This window comes from Urocitellus parryii, chromosome 10, assembly GCF_045843805.1.
Source record: "Urocitellus parryii isolate mUroPar1 chromosome 10, mUroPar1.hap1, whole genome shotgun sequence".
In the NCBI taxonomy this organism is placed as follows: domain Eukaryota; kingdom Metazoa; phylum Chordata; class Mammalia; order Rodentia; family Sciuridae; genus Urocitellus; species Urocitellus parryii.
This window is the reverse complement of record NC_135540.1, coordinates 47,155,112-47,166,432: the sequence shown is the minus strand read 5'-3', so window position 1 is coordinate 47,166,432 and position 11,321 is coordinate 47,155,112.

Genomic DNA, 11,321 nt, shown 5'->3' with positions numbered 1-11,321 from the left:
CCTGTCTCAAGTCCTTTCCTCAACAGTTAGCTTGAGCTTCGGTTTTTCCATTCATACATTAGAGATGATGATGATGAATTATACCCGACTCACGGTATTGTAAACATTAAGCAAGGCAGTAACAGGAATACATAGTCTTTAATATGTGATGACTATTCTTTTTAGTTTAGTGACATACAAGGTTCAAAGTAGAAAAAAAAATTCAAAGTAAAAAAAAAAGTCTCTTGTGGCTTTGCTAGAAACCAGTGCACATAAGGATTTTTTTAATGGGAAAATATTCTGATACAGCTTGGAACCTCATCTGTTTGTGGAATAGGACTCTCCTTTCTCTCTGTCTCTTTGTGTCTTTCTTCCTTCATATTTCTTCAATTGGATATCCTGGGTCATTTTGCACATTTTACTTTGCACGTGGATCTATTTTTAGAAAGGTACTCTGCTCTTGTATATGTATACAAAACTAAACCAAAAATTTGGCTTGACTTTTTTTTTTTTTTAAATTGGGTACCGGGGTTTGAACTCAGGGCACTCAACCACTGAGCCACATCCCCAGCCCTTTTTTGTATTTTATTTAGAGATAAGGTCTCACTGAGTTGTATAGCACCTCAAGGAGGCTGGCTTTGAACTTGCAATCCTCCTGCCTCAGCCTTCTGAGCTGCTGGGATTACAGGTGCCAGGCTCGGCTTGACTTTCACATAGATAAAGTGGATAGAATAACTACTTCTCTTTGCCCTGCAGATACATGTCAAGTGCACTCACTCTTCCAGGACTGTGTTCTTATTATCTGCTGGTTTAGCAGAAGGGTTGCAGGCTAATGCCCTGGTGAGGCCTAGAAGGGAGCCCTGATTGCTGAACAGAGAACACTCAACACACTTCGAGGATCCCTGGGTAGTTTTAGAGGCTGTTTTGGAGAAGATACTTTTGAGTGATAGAATATTTTAATAGGAAAATCTTGAAGAAGGGAAAAAGAAGTCCAGTGATAAATATTTTTGTCATTCTTATGTTAGGTATCTGATCTCTCTTGGGTTACATGTTTGCCTTAGAAAGCATGATTTTATCCATATACACTTCTAAGGGACAAAGAGACAAAGGTCCACAGAATGAATATATATATATATATATATATATATATATATATATATATATATATACACACATGGCATATATTTTATATATAAAATCAAAATATATGGCATATGGCATACATGTTACATGTAATATATATCTTTTTCTTAGACAAAGAAAAGTGTTAGACTCTCTCTCACATAAAGATACATATGTATATCTTCTATCCTGGAGAAAAAGCAGGAGGTGCTGGAAGGAATGTAAAGAAGAATGAGACTCACATAGAACTTCTTTGCTTAGTGTATTGGGCTGCAAATCAGGAGTTTTATTAGTACAAATTTCATAATGGTTTGGTGTTAGAGAAAATTTTAATAAAGGTAAGTGGAGCCTTATGGAGTTATTTTACTTCTTTCTGTGTTTTTTTAAAGGTTTGGATCACCTTGGCTATAAGGAGATACCAATTAATGCTGAAAAATATTTAAAATTTGGAACAGGTTTTTTTTTTTTTTTTTTTTTTAAGATACTTAAAAAACATAGGAAAGCAGAGTGCTGAAGAGAAATTGAAGCATTCTTTGGCACTTCTCAGGGCCTGAGAGAAATAGTTACTTCTGGTAAGAGTCAAGAGTAGAGACATAGGCAAAGGAGTTGACTGCCTGCTCCTGCCCCTTCCCTCCTCCTCTGAACACCAGGGGCTCAAGTGCAGTCCTGAGAACAAAGTAGGGATTTAGAAAGTACTTGAATGATTGAGTATTGAGAGAGGGCTCCGTGGTGATTTAATGGAAGGAAAAATTGACCTGTCAGTTTCATTCCACATTTGAGTAGCTCTAATCATTAGAAATTTACTCCTGATGTTGAAATAAAATCTGCCTCTATGTACTTTTATACACTGCTTCTAGTTGTATCTCCTGGTGTGATGCAGAATAAATCATATCCCTCTGAACGACACCCCTTCAAATATTTAGCGACATCCTGGTTATATCTCTGCACTGCCACTCCATTCTTACCCTGTCCCAAGGCTTCTTAAATTTTATTTATTGAATTAAATATTTCTAGTCTCCTCAAATAATCTTATTGGTTTTACAGACACCCTTTTGCTTCTGGCTTCTAGAGACAGTAAAGTTACTCAATGGGCCTTTTAAAATGTTGAACTGGACAAAATACTTGTAAACAAGGAGCTGTCCTTGTCCTGGACAGTTGTGCTTCTATTAATAGAAATTAAGTTTCCATTGATGTTTCTGGCTATGTCTCAACAGAAGCTTGATTTGAACATTGACTAAATAGTAGGTTCTTTTCATGCTGTGTTAAGTAAACCTCCTCCATCCTATTCTTCTTTGGTTAACTAGAAACTATTATCATGGAACTTTCATTCCTAGTGAACTCATTGTGTTTGTTTCAGCCTATTGTTCTGGTATGGTCTATTTTTTCATGTCATCAAAAAACATTTTTATTTCTTATGGTCATGGCATATGCTAATATGGTAAATGTGCCTTCTGTGCCTTGATGTAAAAGTTCAACCTCATCAATTGAAATAATGATGAGGTTGAACTTTTACATGAATTAGATAAGAAGTAAAAGAATAGCAGGGTATGGGGGAAAGAGCCGTGCTCATAAACTATTAGTGGGAGCACAAATTCATGCAATCATCCTGGAAGCAACTTGGCAGTAGTGAACAGAACTTCAAAGAATGTATATTCTTTATGACATGTAATTTCTCTTCCAGGAAATAATCCAAGGGGTTAATCAATGATAGGCATTTATTTCAGGATAATTTAAAATACTGAACATTTGGAGAAATCTAAATATATCAGTAGAGTATTGATTTCAATTGCATTTAAGGCATAAAGTGAAATATTAACCAAAGATTTAATAAAAGCAAGAAAGGAATATGAAAAGCATGGTGACATATTTGGTAAAATAGATGGCTGTGTGTGTGTGTGTGTGTGTGTGTGTGTGTATGTGTGTGTGTGATTGTTTGGATGTTCCATACAATTCCTGGGTTGGGACTTGAATTTGGTCCCTGTTGTGGTGGTATTAGGAGGTGGGCCATTTGGGAAATGAAGGAGTCATGAGGCTCCACCATCATAAATACACCAATCTCACTGACAAAGGCCCTTTTGCCCTTCTGTTCTTTCAACAGGTGAGAACACCTAGAAGGTGCCATCAACAAAAAAAATGGGCCTTCACCAGACACTGAAATGGCCAGTACCTTGATTTTGGACTTTCCAGCCCACAGATCTGTGAGAAAATGCATTCATGTTCCTTATACATTACCAAGTCTGGTATTTTGTTATCACAGAACAGATGGACTGTGTAAATATGGAGAAAAAGCTGGAAGTCTTTGCAATAGGTTAACAATGAGTATATATTGATCATAGAACTGCAGGTGATTTTTACATTTTTGTTTATACTTTTCCCTATGGTGGAAATTTTTCTAAAATAAAAAAGTGTTAATTTTATAATTAGAAGAAAATATATCTATTGGACTTTGTAGGGAGTAAGGTTGAATGAATATGACAAAGAACTGATCTTATGGTGGATTACAAGAAATGTCTCTAGGTTGACATAAATGTTGTAGCAAATACTGGAAGAGTCTGCTTTGCGGTGTCCAGCATGGCTGTTAATTCAGAAACCAGCAAGGGGTGAGGGGGGATTGAGAAAAGACAAACACATAGAGATAGAGATCTAGGACCAGGAGGGACACTATTCTCGGATGGAGGACTAATGACCCAGAGCTAGTTCAGCATGTTTATTATATAGCTTTTATCATCAAAAAGATTTTCCATGATAGTTTCTTTAAAGCAGGCAGTCTTGAAGGTTGAAGCAATTATAATTATCTAGTTATGCTCATAATTCTCTACCTCTGGCAATTGGTGTCTGAACTCAGGGTTAACATGAATAGTCCTGTGCCAGTTCAGAACCTCCTTTAAGTATGGAGTCACCATAGCAACCGAGCAATCTTGACTCTGCACCTGTGCCCAGGAAGTTCCCAGTACAGTAAGGCAGTCAAAAATCATGATCCAAATCACTGCTCCTCACCCTGCAGGGTCAGTCCTTGTAGTAAGCTTTTTATTCTAGCCAAAGCTTCTCTCTGTTCTGTGAAGGAGGACCAGTGTCTCTTCCTCACCGTATTTACCCAATTGGAGGATGTCTTTGATTGGATTTCCTGAAAACAGACTCTAACACAGAAGTTTTCATGCAAAAGTTCATCGAGCATTGCTCTCAGCAACTGTACTGGTAATGATGTTAGAAAAGAGAAGAAGCAGACATTGAACTGCAGTGTAGTTGCCACAGAGGGCTCAGCCAGTCCCATGGGAATCTCTGAAGATGGAATGGCCATTCAGATAGGTCCTTTATGAGGCAGAGGGGGCAGACTTTGTACTCTGGTCTTCAGTCATTAGATATGGGATGCTATTATGGTTTAGATGTGGTGTCCACCAAAAGCTCACATGTGAGACAAGAAGCAAGAAGATTTTGAGGAGAAATGATTGGGTTATAACCTTAGCTTAATCAGTGAGTTAATCCATCATGGTAGGATGTGGCTGGAGGATGTGGGAATTTGGGTGTGGCTTTGGGTATGTATTTGTTTCTGGAGAGTGGAGTTTCCTTCTCTGCTTTCTGATAAACATGAGGTGAGCAGCTTCCCTCTGCCATACTCTTCTACCATGTTTAGCCCAAGAAATGGAGCTGGCTTTCTATGACCTTAGATCTCTGAAACCATGAGCCCTCCAGTAAACTTTTGCTCTTCTATAGTAGTTCTGGTGAAAAAGCTGACTAAAACAGATGCCCTGGTAGGAAACATAAGACTGGGTAAAACTGAGGGAATATCCCAGGAGGGATTCATCTGAAAGAGCCATTAGCAGCTAACATTCCTAGCAGTTGAGGGAATGGGTAGCTCCAATTATGGTGTTTTTTTTTTCCTTTTTTAAGAAATGATTCTGTTTCCCCTCGCAATCCTTTTCCTCTCTCACATGTTCTCATTGTCAAAACACCATGATCAAATATGATCCCATTGCAAGCTGAACTAAGGACATTTATTCATTCATCCATTCAATATTCATATTTATTGAGCATCTACTAATTGTGCCAGGCATTATTCTACATACTTGTTATATTCTATTACATTCTAGGTGGCAGGATTGATATTTAAATTTCCCTGTTTCCTGTCGTCACTGAAGTTTTGTCTCAAGCCAAGTTGACTCTCTTTATTTTTTTTAATTTAGTTGTAGATGAATACACAGTATCTTTATTTATTTTTTTATGTGGTGCTGAATATTGAAACCGGTTCCTCATACATGAGAGGCAAGCACTTTACTACTAAGGTACAGCCTCAGCCCACTCTCTTTATTCTTAAGGTGAACCTATTCCCTTTAAGAAATATCTTAGCACACAAAGAGATATAGATTACTGATTATTTTCCTTAACTATTATCTTTTCAAGCTTGCCCAGAAAAATTTAAATCTTCCTTGTGGATTCAACAGTTAGTAAAAACAAATAAGTAAATGATAAATTTGGAAACGAACTACAAGTAATTATTGGGCATTGTGCAGACAGAACAGCAAGCAGACTGATGACTATTTGATTCCCCAGAACTTTCTATAGACACTTAGATATACCCCAAAATACTGACAGATAACCTTAGGTGATGTTTTTCTTGAATGATGACAGGACTTTAAAATGGCCTTCTTTAATTCTTTCTGCTTGGCACTTCTCTTAGAGAAATGTGATTTGCTTGAAGTGCTCAGTCTTAAAATGAAATTGAGAAAATGACTTTGTACTAAGTAAGATCGGTCGTAAAAAGTGCAGGCAGATTAAGATTGGTGAGGAGCTTTTTTAGTGACACAATTTCCACATTTTCATAAGGACACATTATTTCAGATGTGATAAAGAAATAACTTTCCTAGCTATAGAAAATGAAGCCTAGAGAAGAGAAATGAAAACAATTGGTTAGAATAGAAATAGGTACATTTTCCCCACTAGGTTTTCTTTTCTAAACTCCCTGAGTAGTTATCCATAAAAACTGTATCATATATTTTTAAGCTTGTATCTTCTTGACATTGTTGTTAAGTAAGAATTAGATGATTGAATTCAGTTTTAAAAAACTAACACCGTCATGTTTATTCTTTCACAGGAAGGTGGGAAGGGATAATTGGCATAACTAATGGACATAATTAGGTTGGCCACTCATGGTTGGAATCTCATTAAGCTTCCTGTGAATATTATGAAAATGGCTGAGGATTTAGAAAATGTTCATTTACTCACAGCATTTACACCTTAAAAAAAAGCAAAAGTTGATTAGGCAAACTTATATTTTGATCCACTTTTGTATTTCAGAATAAAGGCTTTACATAAAAAAGAATATAGCTTAGAACCCTTGTCTATTGTGCACTAGGACCTGAGTTCCATCCCCAGTATCACAAAACAAAACAAAATTAAAAAATAAACAACAAATAAGGAATAAGTATTTTCCATGCAACAATTTTTGTTTGTTTGTTTGTTTGTTACTGTGGCCAACTTAGAAAAACAGCAAGAATAACGTAGAAGAGGAAACGTTTATTTTGGGCTCATGCTTTCAGAGGTCTCAGTCCATGGTCGTTCAGCTCCATTGCTCTGGGCTCAAGGTAAGTTCGAACATCATGGCAGAAGGATGTGGTGAAGGAAAAGTGTTCAGCTCGTAGCAGCCAGGAAGCAGAAAGAGAGGGAGAGGGAAAGGGGGTGGGGAGGAGGAAGACGGAGAGAGGGAGAGAGGGAGATAGAAAGAGACAGGAGAGAAATCAAGAGGGGGGAGAGGGAGAGAGGGAGAGGTAAAGGGACCGTGCAAGGAGCCAGGGACAAGATCTAATCACTCAAGGCAGGATGAGCTCAGTGATCTATTTTCTCCAGCCAAGCCTCACCTGCCTACAGTTACCACACAGCAGTCCATTCAAACTATTAATCCATCAAATAGACTAATCCATTGACGAGGTAACTAATCCATTATAATCGAATCATTTTACATCTGAACATTCTTACATTGCCTAACGTATGAGCTTTGGGGGAACACCTCATATTCAAACCAAGTATAAAACCTAGTAATGGGGTCATTATAATTTAGGGGCATTTGTGCTGTTCATTCTTGAGTGTATCAGCAGTTGTTTAGATATTAATCAAATAAATATGAAGAAAAATACCAAGGAGACATATTTTTAGCTAGTACTACCACCACCACAACCATCACCGATTTTAATGAGTGTTGATGATGCTTCAGAACTTACAAAGGGAAATATATCCTTTCAATGTTTTTATTTTTTATTTTCATGTTATGTTAACTGGTTTTAAATGAGAGAATGAAAGTAGAATTTTCATTTGTCAATTTTCCTCTTTTTACATTTATTAAAGAGTTCATAATTATGATGGCATTAAAAATAATGACAGTGCTCTAATGGGTGTGGATAAAGAACAACATTAACTGGAGGAGAGTCTCTTCAAACCCTTATTTAGAATCTGGTTCAGTCAAGTTCACAGTGTATCAGGGTTTTCCAGAGAAATAATTAACAGAAGTTCAGTTTGCAGAGCCAATGTCCCAGTTTGAGCCGAATGCAAAAGATTCTTTAGAATCAGAAAGAACCAATGTCTCAGTTTAAAGACCACAAGTCAGGAGAATTCTGTTCTATTAGGTGAGGTGGGGTCAGAATTTTGAATTATTTAGAACTTTGACCAACTGAAAGAGACCTATCCACAGTAAGGAGTGTGATCTGCTTTACTTGGTTTACTGACTTAAGTGTAAAATCTCATCCCAAGATACCTTCACAGGTACACCCAGGATAATGTATGAACAAACATCTGGGACCCCGATGGCCCAGTCAACTTGACACATAAAATCAACCATCATACTAGGTAAGCAGAGTATATCAATTAGGTTTAGTGGAATTTGAGTTTTGTTCCATAATAGGTAATCGACAGTTTTACAGGTAGTAAAAATAAATAAGTAAATAATAAATTAAGAACCTAAAAGTAATTATTTAGCATTATGTGGACAGAATAGACAGCTGTCTAACTGCACAACGGTCTATTATGGGATTCAATTTGTAAATGTACTTTCAGATGTTTATTCTGACTTCTGGATAGGACCATTATCCTTTAGGTCTACAGTTAAATAGAAAGGGTATGATAATTTGTTTCATAGCCTCAGTTAGACATGGCTTGTTATCATAATTTTTTTAAAGATGGTATATGAACTTTTATTCTGACCTGGATATATACGAAAAATACTTCATTGGAAGAGGATGAATCCTATGCTATTGCCATGATGAGAGAAAAGCTATCATATTGTTTCCTCTCTGAGAACATTTTTTTTTAGTATGAACTTATGACATAAGCTATTTTTGGTCAATGTGGTGGTTTGTAAGTAAAAAGTCTACAGGAAGGTCAACAGCCAGTCAAAAATTTATAATTAATTTTCAGTCTTGAAAGATTTTCATTGGATATAGAATTTTATAATAACAATATTTTATTCCTTTTCAGACTTACTTAGTTTCTGAGGTGGTAACTCTAATGTTTGTTCTTCTGTATGTGGTACTTTTTGTACTATCTGTTATCAGGTTTTTTCTTTATTTTTGATTTACAGCAGTTTGAATCTGTGTCTAGGTTTGTTTTTGTTTTTGTTTTATTCTGATTTATCTTGGTTAGCATTCCCTGAACTTCTAGGATATGTTTTTCTTTTCTTTGTAAATATTTCTTCTGCTTATTCTAACTCCCTTGTTTTTCTGGGATTCAAACATGCATTTGTTATACTGTTTGATAACCCTACTCCCCAGCTCTTGGATTTTCTCTTTTTATTTCTTTCTTTTTTTTTTTTTTTGCAGGGCTTTGCACATGCTAAGCATGTATTCTAATACTGAGTTACACCCCCAAATTCCCTTTTAAAAGTGCTATTTTTTCTCCTCACATTTTGGCTGGGGAAATTTCTCTAAGTATGCTTTCAAGTTCACTGGTAATTTTTTCTAAGATGTGTTGCATTTATTGATGAGTCAATTAAAGACATTTTTTATCTTCATTACAATTTTTTATTTCTAGCATTTCCGTCTGATACTCTCTTGTGGTGTCCACCTTCCTGTCGAATTTGTCCATCTGATCATACTTATTATCTGTGTTTTCCACCAAAGCATTTAGTGTAATGATTATAGTTATTTTGAATTCTGTCTGATAACTCCTACACCAATGAGTCATAACTAGGAATGGTTTTGCTTATTGATTTATCTCTTGATGGTAAGTTGTTTTCCTTTACTTCTTTGTATATCTGGTAATTTTTTGGTCAAATGCCAAACATCCTATCAAGAACAGTATAGTCTGAGATGAAGAGTGAAAATGGACATATCATATCTTTACTAGGCTTTTAGTATGGTAGGTTGACTCAATGTGGCTAGGGGTTCATTTGGATTTGTTGTTGCTTTGCTTATTTTCAGTGCAGTATTGGCTTCAAATTCCTCTTTCATTGCTTTGAGTTTAGGTTGGAAGCTAGTTTGTCATTTTTTTTTTCACTCAATGTCTGCTCTGTCCTCAAGTGAAGTTTTCTCTTATGCTTATACCTCAGTCTCTCTATGGTCTTGATCATCTCAGTAGTAGATTGCTGTTGTATGATGCTTTATAGCCTGGTGGTTCAGCAAGGAGTATCCTCAGTGGTTCTGGTGTATCCGGGGTCATAGACAAGCATTGGCTCTTTGGTCTTCTCAGGAATCCTGCACTTCCTCCTGCTTTTGGAGGTATTTAATTGCATTCTTACAACTTTACCAGAGGCTAAAGAGTTGTTATTATTGTCTTCCTCCAGTCACAGGGGGTACTGACTTGTGCCTTAGGGGTAATAAGTTTCTTGTAGTTCCCTCATAGGCTTTTGCCCCCATAGGTGAGATAGGGGAGAAGAACACAGGTTGGCTTTTTTTCTTTCCCTATATTACCTTTTTCTGTAGCCTAGCATGCATTTTATGAAGGATTTTTTAGGTCCTTTGCTCTGCCTTTTATCTTTCTTGTGAATATCCAATTAGGTCCATGAAAATAGTCTGCAATTCCACATATGTCTATACTCCCAGGTCTAAGCTTACACTTGGCCGTAAGTACTTAATCCAAAAATCTTGCAGAATTATTATTATATTGGTCTTTTTTTCCTCCTATGCTCTGCAACACTGAACATGTCCTGGGTTTCCATCCATCCTTGGAAGTGGTCCTTTGACCTCAGTTCTTTGGTAAATTAAAGAAAAATTCTGATTTAAAAAATTATCTAGTTTTTTTTTTTGGTGCAAATTTGGTACTAATCTTCTTTCCAGATCTCTACATCTTAACTGTTAATTTGTTGATTTATTTGTGTGTGTGTATGATACTGGGGATTGAACCTAGGTTCTTGAGCATGCTAGGCATGCGCTCTACCACTGAATTACATCCTGAGTCCTTTTCACTTTTTATTTTGAGACAAGGTTTCACTAAATTGTCCAGGATGGCTTGGGATGTGCAATCCTCCTGGACGAAGCTCCTGAGTAGCTGGGATTACAAGTGTGCATCACCCTGCACTAGTGATTCATTCTTGAAGATAAGGTATGTGTCAGCTCAGTTTCCCAGATGTGACTAGGTAGAAAATAGATCCTAATCACCTCAAGAAATGAATAGCAGTTATAATAAATTGGTAGTCTCTTTTTCTCAAAAAAAAATTTAAAGTATTTTGTTTAGTTGTTGATAGATCTTTATTTTATTTATTTGTTTATATGCAATGCTGAGAATTGAGCCCAGTGCATCACACATGCTAGGCAAGCACTCCACCACTAAGCCACAACCCCAGTCCGCTAAATTGGTAATCTCTTATAAATAAAAATGGCCTAAACCTTTTTGGCAGGTTGTTAGAAACAAAACCAAAACCAACCAAACAAAAAAAACCTCTCTTTAAGGATTACCTGAATAAATGCTGGAACTAATTTAGACATCCAATTATTCAATATCAGGGAATTATCAAATATCAAAAAGGGCACAACTAAAGAGGCAAAGAGACAGAAAAAGCTAGAGTCGATCTAGCCAAGTTCTAGATGGAGGCTGGACATTTTTTGTTGTAGGGAAAATTACATAATAAACCTAAGATCAGGCAATTGGAGAAATCTTAAGTATTTCCTACCCGCTGACCAAAACTTCTGATAGTTATTTAGTATGATGAATTGTTCTAGGCTCCTATTGAACCTGCCCTGACCCATACTTAGAATTAGCTGCTTCTCAAAAAAGCTCAGGTTGCCTTGCCTTTCTGTTAT